Consider the following 6000-nt stretch of genomic DNA (forward strand, 5'->3'; position numbering starts at 1 on the left):
CAACATCTAGTGTGATAGCTAAATATGATGGTGTGATTCCAATGGATAGAAACTGGAAACTCATGTTTTCAAACATGAGGATTTGGTGTTGATGACCACATGGGGTACATGGGAATCCCCTAAGTTACAATTTTATATATGTATCATGGAGAGTGAAGGGTACTTGGGAATCCCCTATTCCTATGGTATCTTTGTTTTTTGTAGCTACACATATCATATCCCGTTTAGGGGGTTACCCTGGTCCTATATATCTCGTAGGTAGTTGTAGGAGGGTTAAGGTACACATACCCAGGTTAATGGTTTTAAATCCATGCTAAACCCGACTCTCTTTTTCCAGCATAGTTATATATATGTATGTATTGTTGTGAATGCATATGGTTGGTTTACTTGGTTTTAAAGGTTGGCATTATTTTATCCTTATCCTAAGTACTTTCTAGTGTTCATCCGCTAACCTATCCTCGGGTGGCTGTATCCCCACGCGATGCTAGAACTAACCATTCTACTCCTTCTATGTAGTGATAAAATTTAGGATCAACTATTCAATTGAAGTTGTGAGCTTCCATATTTTGAAAGGATCTATTTCATATCATGGATGTCTTTATGTACTTTGGTTATTTCATGAATATTGGTTTTAGCTATGGTTGGGGAAATGTCCCAACTAGATATTGTTTTTCATTCAGTTTGAGGCTTTGTAGAACTACTATTGGTTGGAATGGGCGGTGTGGTATGGGTATTAACCTTAATATTGGAATTGGAATTGGGGCTGATTCCATTTGGCAGAACTTGTAATTTTCCATTTTTTATGTTATGTTATGGATAGGAACTTGGCTATTATATCAGTTTTGTTATGGTTGTTCGTTGAGATTGGATGGTTGGAGTTTCTTGGGTTGGTCACAGTTATAGTCCTATTCTAGAGTCTGGAATTGTTATAAATGCTATCTTGTTATATATTTGGAATCTATCCGACTTAGGGTATGCATATTTAGAGGTTGGGTTGGGTAACGCGGGTGGTCCTCAATCCTTGTTGGACTTGGGATGCCCATTACGGCAAGGCCCTAGATTGGGTCTTGTCAAATAGAGTATTAAAGAATATAGGATAATGTAACCTAATAAAAGATATGCCCTAGGGTATTTATAGTGTCTCCAAATACTCAGAAATCCTAATAAAAAGGGAAAAGGAAAAGTTATAATGGTACAAGGTACAAATCGCTCGTTAGCCCATAAGGTCTTCTTACAAGTCATATTGTGCCTCTCGTATCCACTCTAGTGTCTGATCATCTAAGTTGCAACTTTCTATTCTTCTTAAGTTTAATTCTAACAAATTGTTCCTTGACCATGCAACTCATGGCCTTCACCTGTATCCACTTGGGATTTCTTTCTTTAATCCTATAAACACTAGGCTTCTTACGGTTGGTTGGTATGAGTCCTACTCAGACTCCTGACTCATCTTCTTATTGGACTTAATCTCTGAATAAATTCTTTGGTTTTTGATATTTTGATGGGTTTTTTTCATGACCTGTATCAACATCTTCTGACTCATATGACTGAGTCACATATTTCTTTACTTGGTTTTTCTTCTTGGCCAATAGTTTTTTTGTTCTTGTGAGTCAAGCTATGAGCCTTATGGTGTGTTGACGACTCATGAGGAGTCTTGTACCATCTGTAGACTGATGTTCCTTCTTTTGACAGAATTTTTTAGGCATTTTCCTTAGGATAATTGTGTGTTTTCAAGCAACCATAGTTGTATTTAACATCGTATTTTAGTATTTTAGGGTAAGGACTAAGTGTGAAGGATAACTTGGACAATCTGAGCAAAACAAAGGCAAATTGAGCAGCGATGGTTCATGCAATGGACTGCCGACCTTGCGATGATCCATCAGTTTAAACCGCCAACAAAAAATAGAAGGCATAGACTCTGGACAGCCTGCAACGGTCTAGGCGATGGACCATCTGCCCTGTGATAAACCATTGGTGTGAGCCATCACCATAATATAGAAGGAAAAATCATTGGAAGTCCTATCATGATGCAGCCAATAAGTCGTCGACCTTGCAATTAGCTGTCACACTACCCGATGTCCAGAAGCAGAACATGGAGTCACTAGATACCCTCCGATGATGCAGGCGATAGAACATCAAACATGTGATGGACCATCACTTGACCCATTGACCAGAAGTAGAACATAGAGTCACTGGACACCCTGTGATGATGCAGACAGTGAACCATCGGACCTGTGATGGACCGTCGCTTAACCTATCGACCAAAACACGGAGAATCTAAGTTTGAATTTTAAAACCCTAGTTTTTGAATCATATAAATACCAAGTAGAAGGGTTTATTCTGTATCTTTTGTCTTCAGTTTCATACTTTCTCCTCTATTGAGAGCTTTGTACTAATTTTCATTGAGATTTGAACCTAGAGATTGAGAGGTGATTATTAGTTTTCATATTTTACATCAAAGAATAAGAAGATCAATCTTTTGAGTTTTGTAAGTACTATTTAGGTGTTATTTATGAACATCAATATAACTTAGATTTCTAACATGGAGAAGAGTAGCTAAACTCCTATAACTAGGGTTATGGGAGCCTTGATGTAGAGAACTACTTTGGGGTTGTGAATGGGTTGGTTTTCTAACATCTATCAAAACTACATGAATCTTTTTTCATTTTAATGACATCTCTTGGTTGCAAACTAGAGAAGTAAGCCCATGGACTCTACTTGCCTAACAAAAAAGTGGATGTTAGGAAAGGAAGTGATTCACATGAACTACATAGGTTTACCCATCGGGATTAACGGATTGATGCCTTAACAGGATCAACCCTCATAAGAGTTTTATTGAATAATTCATGAAACCTTTAATTTCAAGAGAAGTACAAGGTGAAATACTCATTAGGTTGAGAATTAAGTGGGTAATCTTTAGAATTCAATAATTCTTGTAAATTGGATACATAACTTAGAATTCAAACACAACCTCATAACCCTAATTGTTTGAATATCTTGGTGAGCATAACTCTAGTCAATTCATTCTCCTTAGAATTACATCTATATTCACTCTCAGTAGATGGACATTTGTGTAACACAAATATAGAAGAGCACTATTAACATTTCCAAACCCCATTTCTAATTTGAAGCCTTAGATTACTAGTCTAATAATAATCACAATACTTAGTGAACATGGTATTCCCTTTGGGATTCGGCACCCAACCCAGTTGGGTTTCTATATTTGACAGTGACCACTTACACTCTTATAAGAGAGTTATAATTTAGGTGTATCAAATTTTGGCATCTTTGCTGGGGAATATGGTTGTTAATTAAGTTTGTTTTTGTTAATTGACCTTTGGTCAAGTTTCCCAATTTTTACTTTTGTTTGTCATTTTTGTTCGTGCAGGGAAATTGTTGTGTATGCCAAGTACACGGAAATTGGGTGCACTGTTATTACCAGAATATCTAAAACCACCACTTATTGGCAGAATGATAGAACCCTAAGATTCTGAGAGACTAGCCGTATTGGCTAGAGCTCAATTAAATTAGACGAATGATAGACAGCAGGAACATCATCCTAACCCTGGCGATAATGATTTAGGGGATGATGACTTGTTAGATCCTGCTAATTGAAGGCAGGCAAAGAATGTAGCTGCACCAGTGAACAGAAATGTGAACAAAAATCATCCTTTCAAGGTGAGGCCTAATTGTCAAGGTGTTCAATTTGATCTTAATGATGATGAATATGGAATACAAGGAGCTGGCGCCACTAGAGCTATTAATCCTCTACCTCTAGCACCAAGAGAAAAGTTCAATATTACCAGTATAATGATTCAACTCCTTCACCTTAAAGGGTTGTTTGGTGGACTCCGGGAGATGATCCTAATATGTATTTAGAAAATTTTTTCACTATTTTAAAGTCCTTTGATAACTCGAGAGTAGGACAAAATGCCATCCAACTGCATTTATTTCCATTATCTCTATCTGGGGAGGAAAAATTATGGCTTAATGAGCTGATGCCCGATTCTATAACCAATTGGATGCAATTGGAAGAGGCTTTCCTATAAGGGTTCTTTTCGCCTTCCAGAAGGGTACAGTTAAGGGATGATATCTATAACTTTAGGAAGCTCCCAACTGAAGCCTTTCATGAGTCATGGGAGAGGTTAAAAAAAACTAATGCAGTGTCCGATCCATAATATGACTGGTGTTCATCTGATGGAGACTCTTTATAGGGATTTGAAATCTATTACAAAGACAGTTGTTGATAATACTATAGGGGGATCATTTGTGGATCTCACTTTTTAGGAGGCCTTGCAGATGATTGATTGGATGACCAAACAAAGTAGATCTTGGCATACCAGGGATTTTGTGATAAGAATCCCTACTGTATCTATTGGCATGACTGTAGAACAACATAAGAAAGAGGTAGAATATGATCAAGACATGGAACACTTGAAGACACAGATGGATCTATTGACCAAGCATCTATCATCTGCAAAGACTAAAAAAGTGAAGGTTGTTGCAGCTAAAGGTAGAGACGATCCCGATTCAGAAGAAGAGGCTAACTATTTGAATAATCAGGGGATTTTTAAGGTAATATCCATGGAAATCAAGGTCAGAACTACTAAGAAAAGGCTGGTTAGAAGGATGGGAGCAAGGAAATTAGAAAAGAAAGAAAGATAGAAGTGGACTATAAATACCTCCCAAAAGTACAGATAGTGCTGCATCTAGCTCTAGCAATATGTCCATGGAGGATTTTATGGAGAAATTATTAAAGGGAGTTGAAGCTACCAACTCTGGAAAGACTACCATGAAGAGCTATTTATCTTCTACGAGTCAGTTGGTGAACTTGCACTCTACCTCTATCAAGCATTTGGAGCAACAAATGAGCTAGTTCTTGATAGCTTTGAATTAGAGGAAGACTAGAAAATTGCCAAGTGACACCATTCAGAACCAACAAAATGATGGATCTTGCATGGCTATCACTACTAGAAGTGGTAAGGTATTGGCAAGCCCTCCTCGGGGTAAGCCTACAGTTCATATTATAGCTGATGATGTTAAAGAAGTAGAGATTTATCATCCGATGGAGTCTGGGAAATCAGAGAGGTTATTGATAACACACCATCAAAAATTCAAAAAGTTGATGAGTTGAAGAAAAATAAGGGAAAGGAGACTGAAGTAGTGGTTCCCACTCTTCCAAAGCCACGTCCTCTATTTCCTCATCAGTTGAAAAAAAAAGCCGATGACACCAAGTTCAACAAATTTATGGCTACGCTGAAGTAGTTGACAATTAAGCTAACACTGGTGGATGGATTAGAGAAAATTCCCAGGTACGCGATGTTCATGAAAGACCTCATCACAAAGAAGCGGTCGGTTAGTTTTGAGCTGATGGATAATTTATATCATTGTGGTGCTATTTCCACAAGGTCTCCGGTGTAGGAAAAGGAAGATCCAAGAGTATTTACTATCCCATACACTATTGGAACTCTTGACATTGTAAAAGCTCTGTGCATCCTGGGAGCTAGCATCAATCTGATACCGCTAGCTGTTTACAAAAAGTTAGGTTTTGAAGATCTCACACCCAGTAACATTCGAGTTGTGATAGTGGATAGGTTGATCAAATGACCTTTTGGTATTTTGTATGATGTGTTGGTGAAGGTTTCTAGTTTCATATTTCCTGTGGATTTTGTTATTTTAGATTCTGAGGTAGATTTTGAGGTGCCCATAATCTTGGGTCGACCTTTTCTCATAACCGGAAGTGTGCTGATTGATTTGCAAGCTTATGAGCTCTTATTTAGGGTGAATGGTAAAGTGGTTCAATTTAATGTGTGCCGATCAATCAAGCAACAGAAATAAATGTGTTTTTTATTTTAGATGTCTATTATGAGAAGGAGTAGGAAGTGCCAATACAAGAGAAATTTGCTGTTGAAACCTTAGCTACAGTGTTGATGAATTTTGATTAGGATGGTATAGAAGATTATAAGGTAAATGTTTGTGCCTTAGCGGGCATGAGGTCTCACT

This window comes from Capsicum annuum, unplaced genomic scaffold, assembly GCF_002878395.1.
Source record: "Capsicum annuum cultivar UCD-10X-F1 unplaced genomic scaffold, UCD10Xv1.1 ctg2888, whole genome shotgun sequence".
Classification (NCBI taxonomy): domain Eukaryota; kingdom Viridiplantae; phylum Streptophyta; class Magnoliopsida; order Solanales; family Solanaceae; genus Capsicum; species Capsicum annuum.